Here is a 21,281-nt window from a genome sequence, read left to right on the forward strand (position 1 = left end):
AAAAAAAAATAAATATGCTCTAACACTGAATACATAGGACTTAAAACTAGAATGGTCTTATGTTTCAAAGCATATTCCAACAGACACATTTTTATAAATAACCTTTATTTTCTTTTTGTCCCTTTCATTGGAAAAAGAAATGTAGAATCAACAGGAACACTTCAGGTCCATTTTAACAGCCTACACTCAAGTGTGAATGCAAAATCCAGCTTTCTTTCCATTGTGTTTTTTTCCTTCTCTCCTACATTTTCTTCAATAAAAAGAGCTTGGAGTTTTCCAAATGAATGCAGAGAGAGGAGTATATGCAGATGTTACATTTCCGAGAGAATCTTCACTGTAAACTCTACTGTCAACACAGCATTTTCTTCCTGACCAGACAGATAAGCAAGCAGGTGTTTTGAGCACATATTTTTAAAGACTCACTTGGAGAAAAGATTGCAGTGAATTTTCAAGAAAGAAGTATGTAGTGGATTTTTTTTTTTTTCCACAAAAGCACATTTATGGAGCAATACAGGAAAGCACAGACTGAAATCCTGGAATGCTATTAATTTTAATACTTTTTCTTACAAATTAATAACGTCCAAAGTTTCCACCAACGGAAAGATGCAGTATGAAATCTGTGCTTCTGTGTTTATCAAGAACTGCCCTCATTTGCCTTAAAATGTAAACACAAGAACACAACAAAACCCTGACAACCAAAAGAAGCTTTTGTGGCACAGTGACTGAGAAGGCCCAGAATAAACCTGCCTGTTCTCAGCGCTATTCCCACCTTGACTGAGACTCAAGAGAAGTAGATTAATTTCTCAGCGTTCCTACAGATGCACTTCTCCCATTTTTAAAAGGGCAGCAAATGCCCCTCAGTGAAATGTACCATAGGGGAAATAGGCTGAAGCTCTTGTTTAACACCTTCTCCCCACCCTCCTTGCTGCACAGTATCCATAATTTTGTCTTCAAATGATTTCTGACCATAATCCCATGTCATCCCTGCAATTCTTCCCGCCCTCCCCAGTGCAGAAGTAGTGATGCAGAGAGAACTTAGGGAAAGCCTTTCTGTCAAATTAAATAGATGCAGGAGCTGGTCCTGTCCAAGTTCATAATAAAAGATTATTGGGAGCAAGGCCAAATGTAGTGCGGCACAGGCAGCCCCCCTATGAGGACTTCCCAGAGCCAGCAAACCATGTACTCATACTAGATAATCCACTGATAAATCTGGAAAACTGTTTTTTTTTCCAAATGCAAAAAGACACAGACAACAATAATAAAAGAATTACAAATGATGCAAAGGCTTGAGAAAATCGTCTACAAGGGCAGGTTAAATAAGGAGTCCCTTACTGAGCCAAAGTCAACAGCATTTAAGGGGGAACATGATTCTGTATAAATATGCACAGGGCATTAGCTGAAAGTGGGGGGGGGAGAAATATTCATTTGGAGGAATACAACAGAGAGCTGTAGAGTGGTCCTTAAGAATGGACACATTTAACTTCAGTATTTGAGTAAACAGTAGGGGCGGGATTTTCAAAAGTATTTTAGGAAGTTAAACGCCCCATTTCTAGTGTTTTGCAATGGGGGCATGTCACTGAATTCTCAGCTGTGTTTTGAAAAGCCCACCCTCAAATGTCAGAAAGTGAAAGCGCTTGTTTAGCAAGGCAGCAGTCACAGCCATTATCAAATCAAGTGCTGCTAATACCTGACACTGAATGCTACCCCAGGGTAGGAAATGCTTTGGGTTGTTGCAGTCTATAGTGCATTTATTTTACAAAATAAACCTAAGACAAAGTATTCCCATCCTAACTACCATGCTGAGAAGTTAGTTAATGCTCTCACCTCTTGATGCCAGTCTCTACTGCCCATCTCTCTGCAAGTTCTGGTGTTTTTTGTTTTTTGTTTTGTCCTCTCTTACAATGGACAAACTGTTGCCTCAAAAATGAAAGCTACAATTTCTCACGCTAATTCCTTTGCAAAGTACTGATTTGCACAACTAACCACGAAAAAAAGCTTGACAAAAGTTAAGTTTCTGAAGTGCTAAGACCTCTAACTACAGTACCCATCAGCAATATTTCACTGCTCCTAGCTACAGCACAACCTGCATTGGCAGCCCCCATCTCACACTGACGTCTCCAAGCTTTCCCTGGAAGGGGTTGCCTTCAAGTGCTACAGCACTTAGCATGGCAGCACACTTGACCCATCAGTAGATGCTGATCTACACCAGACACATTTCAAGCACACCATCAACAGAAACAACTGAAAAGATCACGGAATCTTTAATGGGAACAAGCAATCAGATGGGGAACAGAATGATTCAAGCAGTCCATGTTTACAGCGGATCCAGGTATGCGTACTATATATTATCAGCATCCATCGGATCTTACAGAACCACTAAAGCTGGAAGAGATCTCTAAGATCACCGGGTCCAACCACCAATGTATCCCCACTATGCCCACTAACCACATTCCTCAGTGCCACATCTGCATGGTCCACGAACACCTCCAGAGACAGTGACTGCACCACCCCCCTGGGCTGCCTGTGTCACTGCATCACCACTTTCTGAGAATAAAGTTTTCTTAATACCCAACCTGAGCCTCTGCTGGTGTAACTTAAGGCCATTCCCTCTCATCCTATTGCTAGTTACCTGATTCAACATGTACTGCTTTGATGCTAAAGAAATTGCAAGTACAGAGCATTTGGTGTGCTATGAATGCAAACAAAGGGAGATCGGCACAAGGAGTCAAGCTCTGGGACAACCAAGCGTCATTTCACAGATTTTTATTTTTATTTTTTAAATCACATACCATAGCAATCACTGTGGGCTCCAAAAGGAAGAGAAGAAAAAGCAAGACAATGTGGTGACACCTCCCCAGGGCACTTTCCTGGCTCCAGCCGAGGAGCTTTGTAAGCAGAAGCCCAGACTGGTGCAATACCCTGTGCTGCAGAAGATGAGTGTTTCCCTGGTAGCAGCAGGGCCAACTCAACCACAGCTATGCACTGCTGGCTTGCATGCATGCTCATTCAAGCTTCATTTCCTTAGAGAGGCCACACCACTTAATCTAAGCAGCAAGGATTACTTATGGGAGCAGGGTGACTGCGACCATGCTGCTCATCCAATAGTCCTTCAGAAAAACACCAGTATATCAATCACTAAGAGAAAAGCAGAGTGACTTCAGTGACTAAGTGTCACACAAACCCCTCCTGGGAAAGAGTTCACTTTCCCATTTTTCTCTGCACATCCCCAGCTAATGCTGCTCAGCAACTGGCTACTGGCTGCATTTTCATCAAGCAGTGCTCACTGAGACAGCTGACTCCTGAAGGACATTAAACCAGCAAGCTTTAGCTTTCCATTAGAAGGGCTAAAAGCTAGAAGAAACTAAAAAAAAAAAACACAAACAGGGGATATTAAAGAGTATTAAGGGAGAAGCCCTCCACTTTTCAGCTTGAACTGTGAAGGTTCAGGATGTGCTTCCCAACATGGTTTGTAAATAAGTGACTACTTGAAACTAAAGACTGTAAGACAGAGATCTTTACTCTGCCATTGATGACCTCTCCTGTATGCCAGCAGCTCTACTTTCATGCTCAGGGAATTCATCGCTGTTCATTTTCATATCTCAAGGAATTCTTATTTTTAAGTAGAATGACATTGAATTATAGTGAAATTCAAAGAGATTTAAGGTAGTATTTCCACTGACTTTACAGATAGTGAGTATACAGTATGATGATCATTTTCAGAAAAGAATGCTTTCCTTCCCATATTTTACTATCAGCTTCATTTACGTATGCATTTACCTTCACAATATTTGATTTCAGCTGGTATCTCTATTTTGAAAACCCTAGAGTTGAATGCGTTTCAGTAGGTCATAATGAATCTATCACTGAGAAGCTAATATACCAGTTAAGTTCTTTTGATGCCTCTTGTGCCCTTGTACTACACAGAAAGAATTTTTTAAATGTTGATGTGATACTCAGGGGAACAGAGGCATTAATTAGCAGCTACTTCCCTTAAGCCAGTTTTAAACAGTGAGAGAACTGAACATGTAAGACTGCCTTAAGCAAATCAGAAATACAATACCAAAGAATTTACCAATTGTGACACGGCTGGTCCCACATCAATGTGGCACACAGCAGTGAACTATAAAGAGTGTAGTGCTATTGGCAAGCTGGTTCTGAAGACAACCACGCATCAGGTTCCTCTCTCCCCCCTTCCCTATCTATGTGTGTGTATATCTATATCTATGTATGTATGTATATATACATACCACACAAACTTAGGTGACAAAGAAAGATCACATTCTAAAATGTTCCTCTCAATAATAAGCATTCTTCACACCACACGTGCTCTCCATGCTCTGTTCAGGCTTCACTAATCAACTCTTTCATTTTCAGACTTGTTCCAGACTTAAAACTCATCACTTCTGTTTTTTCCTTTTTCTTTCTTCTTCTTTTTTTTTTTTAAATTTGTCTTTTCTCTGTTCCAAACTAGCAACCAAGATTATCATGTAAGTGCTTTTCTGGCAGTTAACTGGGATTACATCTTTAATGAAAGCTTTTTGCAAACACAGGACAAACAGCACTCTGTTGCATGAGATACATCAGGCCTGGTGAGTTAGTTAGCTCTGGAGACCAGGATGCAAATACTTGTTCCATGTTGCACTCAGTGCTTAAAATGGATAAACATCAAACGGCACTCTCTTCTGACAATATTGAGTATACAAATTCATGACAATCCATACTTACTAGATTTGTATGAGTTCACATTCTTAGATTAAATGCCTTGTCTGCTTTCAGTTGCTATTATGAAGACAATACACCGAAGAGAGTGAAGAGGGAGATAAAGTCCCTTGTGGAATCCTAAAGTCAAATGTTTGCCTATTTGATGTAGCTTTCTTGCAACTAACCATTATATAGGCTTTTAGCAAAATGGTAACTGCTCCAGCTGAATACACATTTTAGACCTACTTTATCTGTACCCGAGGCATAAAATTTTGCAATCTAAAAAGTCAGTCATCCAATACATAATTGATTACACTGCGCCATGAGGGGATACATGATCAATAGAGCTTCAATGCATTCTCCTACATAAGAACATAAGAATCTTTGTTCCTACTACAGGCATCTTTTATCTGGCTTGGGATACTTACACTCATCTGTAATATAAAGAATAATTAAGAAATACCACATCTTTAGTGCGAAGATTTCAAAGAGGAGACATTAAAAGCTTACAAAACTGAAATTTAACATCATATTTAAGGCTCTGTTTTCATCTCCAAATAAGAGTGGGTTGCCAATAACATAAGAAGCAGATTAAAAAGCAGGCTGAAATTGCTGAGCTGAAAGAGGCTGCCTTAATGAACTCAGACTGCAGTAACAGTCCTCAGTGAGAAACTCACAGACTACATGGAGAAAGATGAGCAATAGCCACAGGGATCTGAGGAAGCAAAACCCAACTCTGCTCTGGAGGAAAGTTCCAACTTTACACCATTCAGTAGCTTTACATGTGTAAATACAGAGCAGTAAGAACAAGTGATGCAGCTGGATTCTACCTAGGAAGTGGAAATGAGAAGATGGTAGTAGCTTTCACCACAGCATCTGTGCAAGCTGCCATCTGTTAAAGAGTCAGGACAGTTATTTTCCAGCCCAAAGACAGCTAAGAATTCAGTGTGAAAGGGGAAAACTTCCTGCGCGATAAGCCACTCCTGTTCTAGGGGAGACGCCACGCTCAGGAGGGTGATTACTCTGCTTGATTAGAAGAACAAGATCTATATTCAATGGCTGCAATCCAGTAGGGAGGACATGGGGAAACACATTGACAGGCTTTGTCTGTAAAATGTATTAAAATGTATGCTAAGATCTCTGGAGCCCAGAGCCCACAGCTGTTCAGATCAATTGTCATCTGAGCAGGAGCAAAGGGACTACAGAGGCAAGGTCAGAGAAGCACAACCAAATACTTACAGGTCTGTGAAAATACATACTTCACTGTTCTGTGAGCCTGTGTGACAGCTATATAAGTTTGCAGCTTGTCTTCAAAGAGCTGATAAGCCTGTTTAGAAAACAGTTCCTCCATCACCCTGACATGTGTCTTTCACAACAAGGAAGGACACTCTTCTTTCACATGACAAAGTCACCTTCTCTCAGACAAGCTGCCAGTCAGTGCTGCATATCAGCCCTCCTGCCTCACCTTCATGACTGTAATCTTCTCCAAAAACTGACTTCTCATGTATCTTCTTTTTGAATTAGAGAGAAAGAAATATGATACCACCTAAAGCAAATCAGAGAATGAGTAAGGGCAATTAGCAACACATTGTTCAGGCTTAAACGCAAAAATCTTTTCCACTCCCCCTGCAGATTTCTTCAAACCTTTCAATTTTTCTTCCATTCTTCAAAGCATTTGTTGGTGGTAGAAGAGAGACAGAGAAGACATGCACCATTCTCTTGTACGACTGCCAACAGTGGTCTTGTACAACAAATATGACAAGTCTTTGAGCCATTAATTATTTGGCTATTAACAAAATCTCTTAATGCATTCTCCACAGGTGATAAGTTAAATGAGAAACTTGCTTGAGCCAACCTGGGTTGTTTCAGCTTGCATCATCATTTATTTCACCTTCCACTAACACTGATGAAGACAGAATGACAGCACAAGGACCCAGTACACATGGAACTAAATGAAAATCGAACCAACACAAAGCTGCTGACTCCCAGAAAATGCTTTCTTCTGTCCACACATCTATAAAATTGCAAAATGTGGGCTCTCTCCCCACCCCTTTTATTTCTCTCTTTTTCCTGGTTGGACAATCGCAGGTGGCTGACAGCTCTATCCTGCCACTAACTAAATAGAAGCCCTATTGAAAAGCATCAAGAGCTCTGTGTTCCCTCAATTTAATATCCCAGCACCAGCCAAGCAGACACTACATCCTGCCAAGACAAACATATGGGACTTGGCAAAAGGGGAGGGGGACAGTTTCTGGAGACAGCCCTCCAGTCTAAACTTCTTAAGGAGTCGATATAAACATGCTTTTATATAAAAGGTGCTGCCTCGTCTAAAAACACAGATTCAGTGCAAAAACACTACTACCTTTCACCCTCTCTGTTAGTTTAAGGTGTGTTCAGTTCAATGACTGTGCAAAACCTGCGTCACAGCTACCTGCTGCTCGCTTTTTTAATCCAAAGATGAAAAATTTTGGAGCCACACTGAACACTGGTTGTTTTATTGGAAGAAAAATAAAAGCAAAGAAGGATGCTTTGCCTGCAGCACACTTTGCTTTGCCTGCCTCTGCCAAAACAGAGCTACAGTAGGTGGAAATTGATTATAAGCTTCCTACATGTGTCACTCCGAGGTTATGCCTTCAATGCACTATTCGGACATTACATCTCATGCCACACAGCAGCCATACTTTGTCAACAATCAACTGATCCTCCAGGTTTTTCTTTAAAAGTGTTTATGCAAGGTAAGAAGAGTGACGTATTCTAGTGACTTCTGAAGCTGAACCCTTCACCCTATGATGCGCCATTTCAGTTCATAACTGCTATTTTCCCGAATTTTTTCATGTGCTGTAAAAATATCTATTCTGATGTAGTTTTGAGCTTCTGCTGCAGATAGGCACAACTTCAAATATCAGGCAAAGCAGCAAAACTGCAAGCCTGAGCAATGTACCCTACACATCATGTATACCCCGTGATCTGCAGACAGGGACCCAAATGCCCAGGCTTGGAAACAGGCTGGTGAAGACCAATTTTGAGAGGCTGAAGGAGACAAATGCAAAAGAGGTACAACTGTTCGAGTGAATTGACTTGCTTCTCCTGTTGTTTTTTTTTTTCTGGGCATGATTCTTGATTCCTGCATGGAAGCAGGAGCAGAGACAGAATTCTGGCAGTATTGATGGCTAAGCTTAGCATTTCTGCAAAGGACCCTTCTATCTGCTCGGCCTATCGTGCCAAGGCCATGCGGTACTGAACACGGAGAAGAATTTCTTCTCAGAAGGAGTGGTGAGGAATTGGAACAGGTGACCTAAGGAGACTGTAGAGTCACAATCCCCAGAGGTGTGCAAGACACGTGGAGATGAGGCACTGAGGGAAATGGTTAGTGGCATGGTGGGGATGGAATGGCAGTTGGACTGGATGCTCTTAATGGTCTTTTCCAAACTTAGCGATCCTATGAAAGGTCAAGCAGCTTCTGACAACAGCAGAGGCAAAGAGCAGCTTGCAGTAGGTGCTGCAGTATCAGCAGATCACTCCTGATCAGTTTTTGATGGGGTTAGCCAGAGAGGTGATTTAACTGAGCATGTGCAGTCTGTAAAGCAAGCACAAAAAATATCCAATCTATTAAACACAGTGGGGGACAACATTAAATCTTGATGGAATAGCTGCATGTCACTGACCTACACAGTCAAGTCTTGACACCTGTAGGAAAAAGGCATCACATTTTAGCAAAGAACACATCATACAGACAAAATGGTAATTAGAAACAGGAGTAATCAAAATACATTCTCTCCCTAAAGAGGACTGACAAGTAGAAGCACATTTGTCTAGTCCCACAGCTTCGTTTATTAAGCTGCAGAAGCTCATGTATCACTGATACTAAAGTATGTTCATCATCTTTTAACCAGGCATTAAAATCTGTGGTAGAATGCTTACAGATACACTTCTGACAGCACAGCTGCATTTTCCTGCTAGATGAAAGATTTTATAGTCTCTTTTTTCCCCTTTCCTTCCCGAGCATCATTTTGTAGTCACTGCGCACAGCAGTGCTCCACACCAAACAAAAATCATTAGCTCAGCCATCCTCTTAATACCTTCAAAGAACATGTCATAAAATCTCAGTTCAGTGAAACTTCTTTGGATAGCTGGAGTCAAGTAACTTAATAGATACATACAAGTCTCATTAATTAAATACAAAACACATCTGGCAAACTAAGGTAGAGTTCCCTCTCTGTTTATGATATTAGGATCTCCCTAATGCTTACCTACGTTTTTCTTGATTCTATTTTCTCTAGTTATTGCTTGCATAGATCAACATAATTACTAATCAAAATAAAATAAAGTGAAAGCAATCAAATAGCACACATTTTATTCCATTCATGATATTTCTGAGTAATTTAGATCCTTATTAGCACATTGCATGGAGGGCAGCTGCTAGGCTGTCCCAGCCCCAGAAGGACCACAATTCCTCAGTGCCATGGAGTGCGTTGAGCTTGTCCTTGAGAAAGTGGGTATCAGCAGGAACAGCCTTCCACTGCTGAGCAGACTTCAAAAGACAAAACTGCCAAAAAATGAAACGGACAAGCGAAGGCCTGGTCCATGCAACAGACAGCCGGAGAGAGGCAAAAGCCTCGAGGATGGGCATTGCACATTAATACACAGCTTCACTCTTCCACGCTGATCAAACAGTTCTTTCCATCACTTGTTTGTGCAGCTGAAAATGTGACAAATCAAGACTGTGATGGCACCAGTACTAATACATTCCCTACCACATGAAGATGTTAGCAGAGGAAAACACACAGAGAAGGAACTCTTGAACCTGGGAGAGGCAGCACCACAACTTGGAAAGTGTCCAAGCCTGGAGATGGCACAGGCTATTTCTGGGACCCGCAGTGGGTGGCACTGCACTCAGGCTGCCACCCGTGTTCTGCTCCTACGTCACAACAAGGGATCCAGATCCCTGTCTCTCAGGGCTGGCAGGAGAGGGGGGAAGCCGTCCAAAAGGACATATTTCTCTTGCTGCACATCTTCTGCATGTTAAAGCATTTATGGCCTCAACATACTTGGCATATAAAAAAATACTACGCATTAGAAGAATGCTGGAAAAAACCAATATGGCAGTAACCTGCACATTTTAAGAAGCAGATGTTATTGATACAATTGCTGGGCACCTACGGAGGGAGAGAGGAGGGTTGCACATGAAATTCCTTCTCCACCACAGATGGACCTCCAATCCCCACAGACCCCTCCAGAGCTTCCTGGGCTCCAGGCAGACACAGCGGCTTCGAGGCAGAACACTCGCACTTGTGGGCTTCCTCAGCACCAACAGCCTTTGAGCTGTTTCTAGTATAGGAAGCCGGAGTGTAGTGGTTAATTTTTCCTCTCTGGAAGATTAATGTGATAAAAAAATCAATGTTAAAGTAAGTCTTATCTGTTGTAGAACTCCTTGCAATATATTTCATAATAAAAGCAAGAGCTCCTGAATCGTTTTGCTCTTATTCCTCGAAGGCTAACACAGACAGCAAGGAGAAGACTTTTCTTATTAAAAAAGCTCCTAGAGTAGGATAGGATATCCTTAAAAATATTAAAGAGTTTTGAATTGAAATATTAAAACAGTGCATGCTGCTCAGGTTTCACAACCAGTTGAATTACTCAGCCAATCATTTAACATCAGATTTTTATAAGCAAAAAAGCCTCTGCAGCTATAAGGAAAAATGTTGCTTGTTTGACAGAATACTAGGATGGATGCTCAGAAACAGGATGAAAACTTAGGAATGTTTAATATCCTCTTCCAAACTACAGACACTAGTTAAGAATAAGAAGCTAAGACACACTTGTACTGAAAATGACCAATGTCAAACTGACCAGAAACAGTACACTCGTTTCCTCAACTACAGTTCTTCCTGTGGTTAATAAACTAATTTAAATGAAAAGCATGTTTGCATTTAAAACTTTTCTAGAACACCGTGTTATCTGAATAATGTAAACTTTCTTTTAAGAGCGGTCATTAGTCACTAGCCTGTGAAAAATAACGCAGACAAAAGCCATGCACAACTAACCATTTTGCAACATCGAAAGGTAAAAGCTAAGAACACAAGAAAGAGATCACGATCTCTGAATGGTCCATTAATATAGCAAAGAAAAGACAGAGGATGGAGAATTAGGAACTTGGATCAGAACCACAAAGATCTACTATATCTGTCTTTAACAATTAGATTCTTATTAAGTGCCACGATCAACCGAGAACATAACGAAAATAGGTTAAGATCAAGCCGCCCTTAAAAGCATTGTGCCATTGGAGTCCTCGACTGGTAGTGAGCTGTAGATTTACAATAAACAGGACACAAGGTGGTGTAGTGAAAATGACCTGATGCTCCCACAGAAGACTGTAACCACTCTGAAAATGGACAGGACTTAAAACTGCTCCATGTTACTGTCTGCATCCCATACAAGAGCAGAATCTTCTCACAATCTCTGCTTGCTTCTCTGCAGAACAGAAGCACTCTCAACCGCTGATTGATGCATCACCACAGGAAGGCAAAAGACATTCAAAAGAGTCACAAAACTAGCCAATATTCTGCTCAGTGTGCACAGAACAAAAAAAAAATAACAGTTATATTATCAGGCCACTGTGCAGGACTGAAATTAAGCTTTTACTTCTTTTCTACAAACATACATTGGAAAATTCCTTTATGCTAAAATTTCTCACGCTTGGTTTTAATCCAGATTGGGCTCCTTTTTCTCCTTTTCAGAAAGTCTACGAAAAATCAATAGAACCCCTTAAGAGTAATATGAAAACAAAAAGGAATAACAAACATTGATTTTATGTGGAAAAATGTGTCCCTATTTTTTGTTCTTGGAAAATCTACAGAGATTCATTTTAACGGCACAAAACTGGCATGAAAAATGCTTTGTCCTTAAAGAAGGAATTGCGGTTTTAAAATATCAGTTATTAAAAACTGAAAAGTATGCATGGAACATGCTCAGTGCAGTCAGGCATCTTCCTGAGCCCAGCATATCTCTGTGAAAATATTTACTGAGTACAAGTTCTATCTTTGTGGCAAATATGGCTCTGTGCTAGTAGCTATTTTATGGTGAAAAGATATATGCAGCAGCAAAATTCACTTCTGTGAAAGCAGCCAGAGGTGTGTATGTGTGACGACAGGCACTCAGGCCCGCTGCCACAGGTAACTTTTGTATGCGCTGTGTTGCCAGTACCTGTGGTAAGCTTGGTATTGCCCCAATTCCTGGAGTCATGGGATTACATTAAAGTCACAGCTTCCTTCAAAAAGTGAAAACAAAAAGCAAAGACATTTGATAGCCTTCAAGGAAGGAAAAATAACTTCAAATCAAATGCCGCACGCTTCAAAACTACAAAGTAAGTGAAAAGAATCCCACAATATGAACACCTAATGATCTGGGGAATGGAAAAGGGGACAGTTGAGGCCAGCAGCATTATGCTTGTTGTGGCATACACTAGCAATATTTATCTGTCTACTGTCTGTATGCATTAGCTATGAATGATGCTGCAGAACTGTCAGTAATTACAAACGTCCCAGATGCACGATGACATGAATCACTGCATTAAGCAATGCTGGGGTATCTGCATGGTCCATTCTGCCCATGTAGAGCTCATAAGCTGGCCCATCAGGTCTCATGTTGCTATTTTTCTCTTGGCACAGGGCAGGTGAGCTGGGGCCAGCTCTCATGTAGCAGCTCTCCTCCTGCACTCACCACAGCCATGCACCAAGCTATGCCTGATGGCTCTGTGTAGGGAGGTTCAGGAGAAATGAGAATGGAGAAAGAAAGGTAAGGAATCCCTACCTCCACTTGTAAGACTGAACTGCACCGAAGCACCACTGAACTCTCTTCACAGAGCTTTTATGGTTGTCTTGGCCCTGAGTGCTAGAGGGTGACTTCTACATTTCAGCACCACAGCAATTTGAATATATCCCCTCATCAGTGACATTTGTGTGCTCACATTAGCAGCAAGCATTAGCCCATCCTGCCATTATCCTGGATGTGTGTTTACAGACCTACAAATTCACACTTCTACCTCTCCTTCACAAATTCCAAGATATGCAGCACACTTCATGTGATGGCATTCAACACTGTGGAAGACAAAGCCATCTGAAGTACTCCAACACTGACATCACCTCTACCATTTTCTAGGGCATTAGGTACCTAGAGTCCTAATGCTCAAATCCATGAGCTAGTACCTCCCACGTGGCACCTACCAAATTCCAGCAGAAGGGTAATTTGAGTCACCTTTAAGACTCCTTCTGACTCTTCTCTGCTGCATTCATGAAGTAGAAACTAATGGGTTTATTTCCATCATCTTCACTGATTTTAGAGGTTAGTGGGCTTATACTGAGGCTTTCCAGTAGGCTACTGTCTCCACTGTTGCCTATACTTTCTCTGCCTATGGAGCTTCTACAGATCATTTTCACAAACACAGAATAATAATTACACAGCTCTGGACTAGACTGAAAATAATCAAATGTGATTACTTACATGCTCCTGAGAAACAGTACAGACACTGGACAGCTTGGCTCAACATTAACGGTTTTCATTTTCACAAGTATTGACTCCCAGGGTTTGCTAATTTACGTTGTAAAGAGCAAATAAATCAGTTTTGCAAAGCACTTGGCCTTTCACAAGAGTCAAAAGTGCTATACTCAGAGGTCCTTTGCTGTACAGGTCTTAATGCTACTGGCAAACTATCAATGTAGATAACAAAGACAGTCCCTAAGTCCCTACATAAAAAGCTTTCCAAGATAATAGAAAATTGTCAGTTTTTTTTTGTTGTTGTTTGTTTGTTTTTAATGCAAGAGAGAAGATACAGAAAATTGATGTATTTTACTCTTCAAAAGCTAGGAAGCACCATTTCAAAGTACTGAACTGCTAAAGCGAGTAATATTTACAACGGACTCATTCTTTTCAACTGGCTCAACATCCTTTTGTAAAACCACGGTAAAATCGCACAAAGGAAATGCAGTTTTAAACATTAGCAATTTACTCAGGTATAAAACAAGAAAAGCAAATGACAGTTGATTTGCATGTGGCTAGAAAACTAATGTATTGCTTCACTACTACTGCTTAGAAAAAAAAAATGTCAAATTTATTTATCAACCAAGTTGCATAAACAGCCTATGAAAACTGAGTATGAGTTATAAATCTAAATGAAGTAAATATTTTAGCCCATTCATAGGAGCAACAGTAGTTTTATCCATTATTTCAGGAAACTCGTGATGAAATATGAGGTCAGGAGGTCAAAGTGACCAGTTCATTTCCATAATTCTTTCAGGGCCTGGATCAGAGAGCGATGATAAGAATTTCCGTGGGACCCTCCGAACAAGGTAATAATTTGCACACAGATGGTCAGTTCCTACAGGAGACAAGCCCAATTTGCCTGCCTTCTGCTTTTTCCTTTTTTTTTTTTTCCCTTCAGTAATGCTGCATGATACTTTCTATCCTGTCTTGTTTCTTGCTCCTCTGCAAACCTCAGACCATGTGGCTCTGAGGTCAAAATTCCAGATACAAATAAGTATGGTGCTGAATAAACAAGGAAAATGAAAAAAGGCACTACTGAATATGGCTTCTGTATCTCTACTCTACAAAACGCAGTTTCAAATTCAGTACAAACACTACAGTCAGTAAGAGCTTTGAGAGAGGTTACAAGGATTAAATTTTGAGAACATTGACTACTTCAGTATCTATTTACTTTCTTTTACTGAGACATATATTTTACCACATGTGATATGTGAAGGCAGAACATGAATGAGCACCCAATTCATGTGCACTATATATGTTTATCAGGCATCCACAGAAGTTACACAATCTGTTTTTTATTACTGAAACTATAAAAAAGGGTTGTTCTTTCTAATTTTAATAAGCTTGGGCTATTTTATAAACTGTTAGTTGCAAGTCTCCAGGAATGAAAAAGTTTAAGAAGCATATGTTACTTTGGTAACAAAAAGCAAAAATCCAGAAAGGAAATTATTTGTCAAACTGCCCTAAAAACACTGGTTTGTAAAAATACATATCCAAGACAAAAGGGTGTGATTCAGTAACAGCTACAAAATAGATATCCAGAGCAGCTTCCAGTCATAGAGATTCGTTTCAGGCCATTCTTTAACCACTTTCATTAAGGACACTATCATTTAACTGCTCTCAGATTCACTTTCTGATGTGTCTCCACCTCACCAAGTGTGGGCTTATCTCAAATGCGTGTAGAGGATGCACGCGTTGCCAAATGCAATAGTACTGGCTATTCCTCCTTGTTGACTTTTGAGTTGGTCTGCATACTTTTAAATAGAAGTTACTACTAAAAATCAGCAGAGAGGATGCAAATATGAGTAACATGTAAATTCCCATTTTTCTGCTTCACAGACTTCAGTCTGCTCTACCAGTTATAGTTTCCGTTGAGTTTTATGAGACAGGACAAAATGAGGAGCATTGATTGCACTCAGACACAGCTGTTTCATACAACAGAACTACAGAATGTCTTGACCTTAAAAGCCCACCCAGTTCCAACACCCTGCCATGGGTTGGTTGCCACCCACTGGATAAGGGGGGCCCAGGGCCCCATTAAACCTGGCCTTGGGCAGCTCCAGGGATGGGACGGGGCATCCACACCTTCTCTGGGCAATCATATACCACCTGACATTTAGAATCATTTCAAAGGAAGGTCAGCAGCTTCCTCCCTCCTTGGACCTCAGCACACAAGCTCCTTGAGGTCCTTCTGCAAATCCCATGGCCTTGATAAGAGTTGCATCAACTGATACAGCAACAGATCATGCAACCATTTGCTTCTGATGAACTCTTCATTCAGGCAAAGAGGTCTGCCAGTCCATTACACACAGGCCTTCTGGAATTTCAACTTTCTACGATCAGATGAAATATTCTTTAAAGTCAGCTAAACAATTATGCTTTTCTGTGAATTCCAGTCAAGGCTGTTTTTCTAGTTTTCAATCTGCTTTCTTTTTTCTTTTTTCTTTTTTTTTTTTCATAAAATGGTGTTATTTTCACTTTCTTCAAACACACTTTCAGGCAGGACATCATGTTCATTGCTGCTGCTCCAGCAAAAGACATACAGAAGGCTTACGAAAAAAATGAGTAGTAGAAATATTGCCTAAAAGACGCATCAGTAACAGTGTGGGTGGCAGTCATCACTTCTTAATTAAAGGATGAGGAATTACGGGCAGTCGAAGAGAAGGGAATGATTCTACTTTCATCCTTGCTTTCAATGATTTAAAATTCTGCTGTCAATCTCTTTTGAAAGCATAATAGAGACCCTGTTTTAAGAAAAACATTTTTAGGAACAACTTTTTTTTCAGTCTTCAAAAAGCGCCATACAGATGCTTCCTGCGAGCCCATTCCAAAAAACAAAAAAACAAAAAACAACCAAATCCAAAATTAAACCACCTTCACCTTTCTTGAATGGTCATGGTTCAAGGGAGAAAACTGCAAAAGATGTCTGGAAACTGATTTCCTCCAAAAGCTACACAAGTGCCTGATATGGTAATAACAAGATAATGAAAGAAAGCCTTCCCTCTGGATACAGCAATGGGGAAAATCATCCCATCCCAGTAGCACCAGGGAAGAAACATTTACCCTCTGGTTCATTCTGAGTGCCGCCAGGGCTACAGATCCCACACAGGCAAGGGATGTTAGTTTTCAGCGTGAAGTGTTTATCCATTAAAATTCTCCATTCAGGTAGAAAAAAGGCTTACTGCCCCTGCCAGTGGCTATTGCAGCCTATCAGTCAGGTGAAGAAAAATAAACAAAACTGATCTTGTGAAATTTGGAGGATGTTTTCCCTACAAGAAGGGCTCTCTCTGCTACCACCCAAGAAAATCTTGTTTCTGTCTCTAGCTATTATGGAATTGCTGGTACCACTAACAGTTGGGATTGGGTGATCCTTCACCATGTGAAAAAGACATTTGCTCTGCTAAGTTTGCAAGCATTCGCTAAATGGAGTCATGCTTCAGGAAATAGGGTTGTCCCCCTTTGAAGTGCCAGCAGATGGTGAGGGCTTGCAATTCTTTTTAAGGTCAGCCACAGCAAAGCAGGGCTTCAGCAATTCAGTCAAAGCTTTTTAACAGAAATTTATTACAATTTGGGGTTGAAAGGTATTCATAAGGCAGAACCATTTCCAGGAAGGTACTGTGTTACATGCATGCAACAGCATCTGTGAACATACACATGTAGTATCCTTGCCTCTTATACTCCTCATCTATACCCTGAATTGCACACCAACCACAAAGGAACAGACACCCTTAGTCTGCCAGGTACCTCGCTTATACAAGCAAAGTAGTGGCAGTTCCTAATGGCAGTGCCTCAGATGACAGCAGCACGCTCCTGCACTCAAAGCTTCTCACTGCACATAGGTCATTTGCCTATGGTCTCCCTGCAGAAGAGGGATGCGTCCCTGTGGTCCTGCTCCCCATCATGGAAAGCAGAAGAAGGTGGCACAGTATAAGCAAGGCATAACTATCTATTCAAGCATGCATCCTACAAAACAGTGCATCACACCTTTTGTCAGAATGACTGCAAACTGGTACTAAGATTGAAAATCTCTTTACAGCAAGCCTGAGCTAAACCCTGACAGCTGAAGGGAACCACCTCCAATAACTGCAGGCAGCTCAAGTCTCTGATCAACCACATGCTAGCTAATCACAAATGACAGCAGAAGTTTATTTACTACAGAACAGTACTCATGGAACAGACATTGATGAAACAAGCACTGAATCTCACTTTGTTGCCGCACGTGAAACAGGTTATTTAAGTGAAGCAAGTGCCAGGCCTGCCAAGACAGGAGAGTTCTGGCCCCAGATGCTGATGTAAAAGCTAGTGCTGGTAATGCCACTTCCATCCCACCCAACGCTGCTTCTGATGGGAAGTGTTCAGCACCCACACCTGCTCCTCCTGGGCTCTGCACAACCTGGGAAAATATGGACTCAAGAGCAGATTCAGTAGCGTTCTGAGGGTGAAGTGAAGGAGGAAAATTTTTGTTTAATCGTACAAAAACAGGGGTAATTTTCTCTTTTCCTTCTGCATAGCCCTCATACCTCAAAAATGCTACAGTATGCATACTCTAAATTTAAGAAGTTTAGCAAAATTTATTTTCCATCAAGTTTAGCTCAAGAAGGGCTGTAAAACCACAACTGGACACTCTTGGAATATAAATGCAAACCTGTCCAAATTATGCATGAGAAATGTTTATTTTCACATATTCATAGTCATAAACAAGCATCTCTTTCATACCTTAACCGCTTTCTCGCCTCTGCAAGGCACTCTATCAGGAAAATGGAGAGTGAGCCAAGAGATAAGAACACAGTCATTCTGCTTTGTAACACACACACACAACACTTTCAGATGGATACACATAGAATTAAAATATATTTTAGACAGACCCCCTTTCCTTAAAATATGCCACACCAAAATAATTAAAAAAAAAACTAAGAGCTAATAAAGGTGATTTTCAAGTTTAACTTTTACACCCCTTGAGAAATATAAGCTTTTTCTCTATGTAATTCTTAAGTGCATATATGCAAGCATAAGCCCTCACGTTCACCTTCCAACATCCATGTATGGAAGCAGAAAGTAAGCACAGGGCATAAAGCAGACACCACAGCCTTACTGGAATAACCTAAAGAATTGTGCGGGGAAGGAATTAAATGACAATTAAAGCACCAAACTATGGGAAAGGAAATGTACAACACAGTCCTACTTTAAATAGGATTTTTTCCAATAAAGCAACGGATGTGAAGTTCTCTCCTACAACAGAGGTCCGTGAAATATGCTGGTGGCAATGCAACACTTTCACTGAAGAGTAAAAAACATGTAACAAAGCCCAGGATTTTTGCAACACAAAAAGTGATTTTAATCAACCCATATGAAGCTGGGACAATCCACTAGAATTAAGCCAGATGCATACATAAATATTACTGAGCTGTGTTATCGTGAATTTGATTGAGCCAAATACACATAGCATTAGGTGATGCGTTCATACATATGCTATCTGAAAACAATGTGGAAAATTTCATAAACACACTCCTTTTCGAATGGATGTGTTGTTAAGTACAAAAATGCTCTTTTCTCAATTGAAAATAATCTTCAGTATGTTAAAACAGACATTTTTAAAGTTGGCTGTTCTTAAGCAAGCTTAGAAGTCCTTCCCCCTATTTCCTGATCAAGCATCACTCACACCACGGCTTGAAGAATGAACTTAAAGCATTTAATCTTTCGACAGTTTACACAGAAGTCTGTCAAGACTCTTGAAAAATACACCAAAAAAAAATTGCAGCATCAAATACAGGTGCCCAGACTAATTCCAGTGCCCATACAACAGCAGCAATGCACACAGGCCCTGCCTTGGGTTCTAGAGGAACCAGCATCCCAGTGTTTGTTCCAATTTGGAGCAGTGAATTACCGCAGCCAAAGCAATGAGGTAGAACAATGAGTTACTTAAAAGGCAGACTCCAAACACTTCACTCAAATTTGTTTATGGTCCTAGTTCTTTGCTACTTCCTTCACCTAAAAAATTAGACTTGGTGAAGGCTACACGAGAGGAAAAAGAGGAAAACAATTTCAAACTTGTTGATAAATCCCTTTTCTCTGAAGAAATATGTTTTTAGCTCTCTGTTCATACCCTAAATCCAAGAGATTTGTGAGATTCAGTAGTGTTCTGAGGGTGAAGTGAAGGAAGAACACATTATTTTCACATATACACAGTGTATGCACAGTCCTTTCGCCTGGACGCCTACCTGTGCGACCTGGTGTAGGGAACCTGCTTTGGCAGGGGGGTTGGTCTCGATGATCTCTAGAGGTCCCTTCCAACCCCTACAATTCTGTGTGATTCTGTGATTCCTTTCACTCTTTATCACAGTAGGAGCTGTTCTCTTCATCCTCAGTTGGGCAGACAGACACCACAGTGTAGGGATATCTGATGTATTTCATTCCAGTTGTTTGTTTGGTTTCTGTCTGTTTCATCCTAATTAGCCCACAGTCCCAGTTTTTCCTTTTTCCTCACTGAGGATTCTTCTCAGCACTTTTTGAATAGGGAAGAGGAAACAGGGCTGCCACTGCATCTCGCCACAGAGGAAAACAGTTCTTGCTAGAGGCTTCTCTTCACATCAGTGAAACCGTCAGGCCTTTCACTGTTGTACTCCATTTAAAAAAAACATGACACCTTTTTCCATTTGGAAAACCTATTATCCAAGCTGATTGTACATTTCCGTGCTATGAAAGATATTTGTGTGGCTCCTTATATCCTGGCCTAACTTGATCTACATTAAGTCCATAGAAATACTACTGCATGTCTATTCACTTTTTCCTATGACCACACAATCCTTGGAACAGCAAGGAGACAGAACTGCAACCCATAGGAAAATTATCATTTCAGAAGAGGATTTAACGGGTGAATCAGCCTCAAAAACATGAACCATATAACTAAGTGGAAATTCTGAGCACAGTCCTTTTTACTATGTACAGTAAGCACAAAGCATGGAGGTTTCCCCAGTTCATCATCCTCAAACGGGTAGGCACAAAGTCAGGATGAACAATAGCAGTTTCCAGAACTACTTGCTGAAGCAAAGAGATTCACCCCATGTTTCTGAAAAAGAGCTTTCATTTCACTTGGTTACATTTTGCTTTGGTAATGGGTTGAGGTAAGTAACAGTCCTGAGGAACAGGGAGGGGAGGCAGTGAGGGTTAAGAGCAGAGCTGAGACTTGGAAAACCTCACATCTCCTCCCTTCTCCTCAGCTGGTTACATCATTTTTTGCAAAGGTCTCTAAGTGGCTCATCCATCTACCTCAGGTGTCTGTCTTCTCAAGACAGTACAGGCATAAGTTCTTCGGTGCTTTACTGCAAAAGGAAGCTTCACAAAAAATGGGCTTTGGTATGAGCTTTGGAAAAAAAAAATAAAAGGAAGTTCTTGCTTGGGCAAGGGGAATATGCTCTAAGCAAGAATGGGACAGATGTAACAGAGGAGGAGAGAATGACACATAACTGCTAAGAGTCAGGTCTCTTATCAAGCAGAGGCAAATCCACTGCTAGCCCAAATCTGGCCCCACTGTAATAACTTATAAAATCAAGCAAGAAATAAATGGAGCTTGAGTAAACACTGGCATAAACTGACTACACTACACACTTCGAGAATGAAGCACTAGCTTCCCTTCAGTGACAATCTCACAAAGAACCAAACTATAAACATAAAGGAATCTTCCATATTATATCATTTTACGCTGTATTGACATTTTGTTTTCATCACCATCACCTCCCTTCTCAATACTCCTAACTCTTATGTAAGGAGCCTGAAATCTTGAATAACTGACATGATGACACTGCTTTTTTCCAAGTTTCTGAACGTTGAGAAATCCCATTTACTGCGGATTACCATGCCTGAGAAGTCTCTATCAGCCTCTGGGAAGTGCTACGTACCAGAGTGGTGACAGGGATGAAGTCCAAGCCCAGCCTAATAGCAACCAAAGGCGACTGACCCAGCGGCACACTCTGTTGAGCCAGGGAGACTGACCGAGGTTCCCAGGCCAGGCCCGTCAGTTCAGAGAGGCAGCTGCAATATATCAA

General features: G+C 40.8%; 1 long non-coding RNA gene across 1 annotated transcript; it reads right to left on the bottom strand.

Moving 5' to 3' along the window:
• Nucleotides 1-4,423: 4,423 nt before the first annotated feature.
• Nucleotides 4,424-10,139, bottom strand: LOC116216542. The gene is made up of 2 exons (XR_004159501.1): nucleotides 9,487-10,139; nucleotides 4,424-9,400 (listed from the first exon to the last, which is right to left on the bottom strand). It is a non-coding gene; the product is annotated as an uncharacterized LOC116216542 (long non-coding RNA).
• Nucleotides 10,140-21,281: the final 11,142 nt, after the last annotated feature.

This window comes from Meleagris gallopavo, chromosome 4 (assembly GCF_000146605.3).
Source record: "Meleagris gallopavo isolate NT-WF06-2002-E0010 breed Aviagen turkey brand Nicholas breeding stock chromosome 4, Turkey_5.1, whole genome shotgun sequence".
NCBI classification, from domain to species: domain Eukaryota; kingdom Metazoa; phylum Chordata; class Aves; order Galliformes; family Phasianidae; genus Meleagris; species Meleagris gallopavo.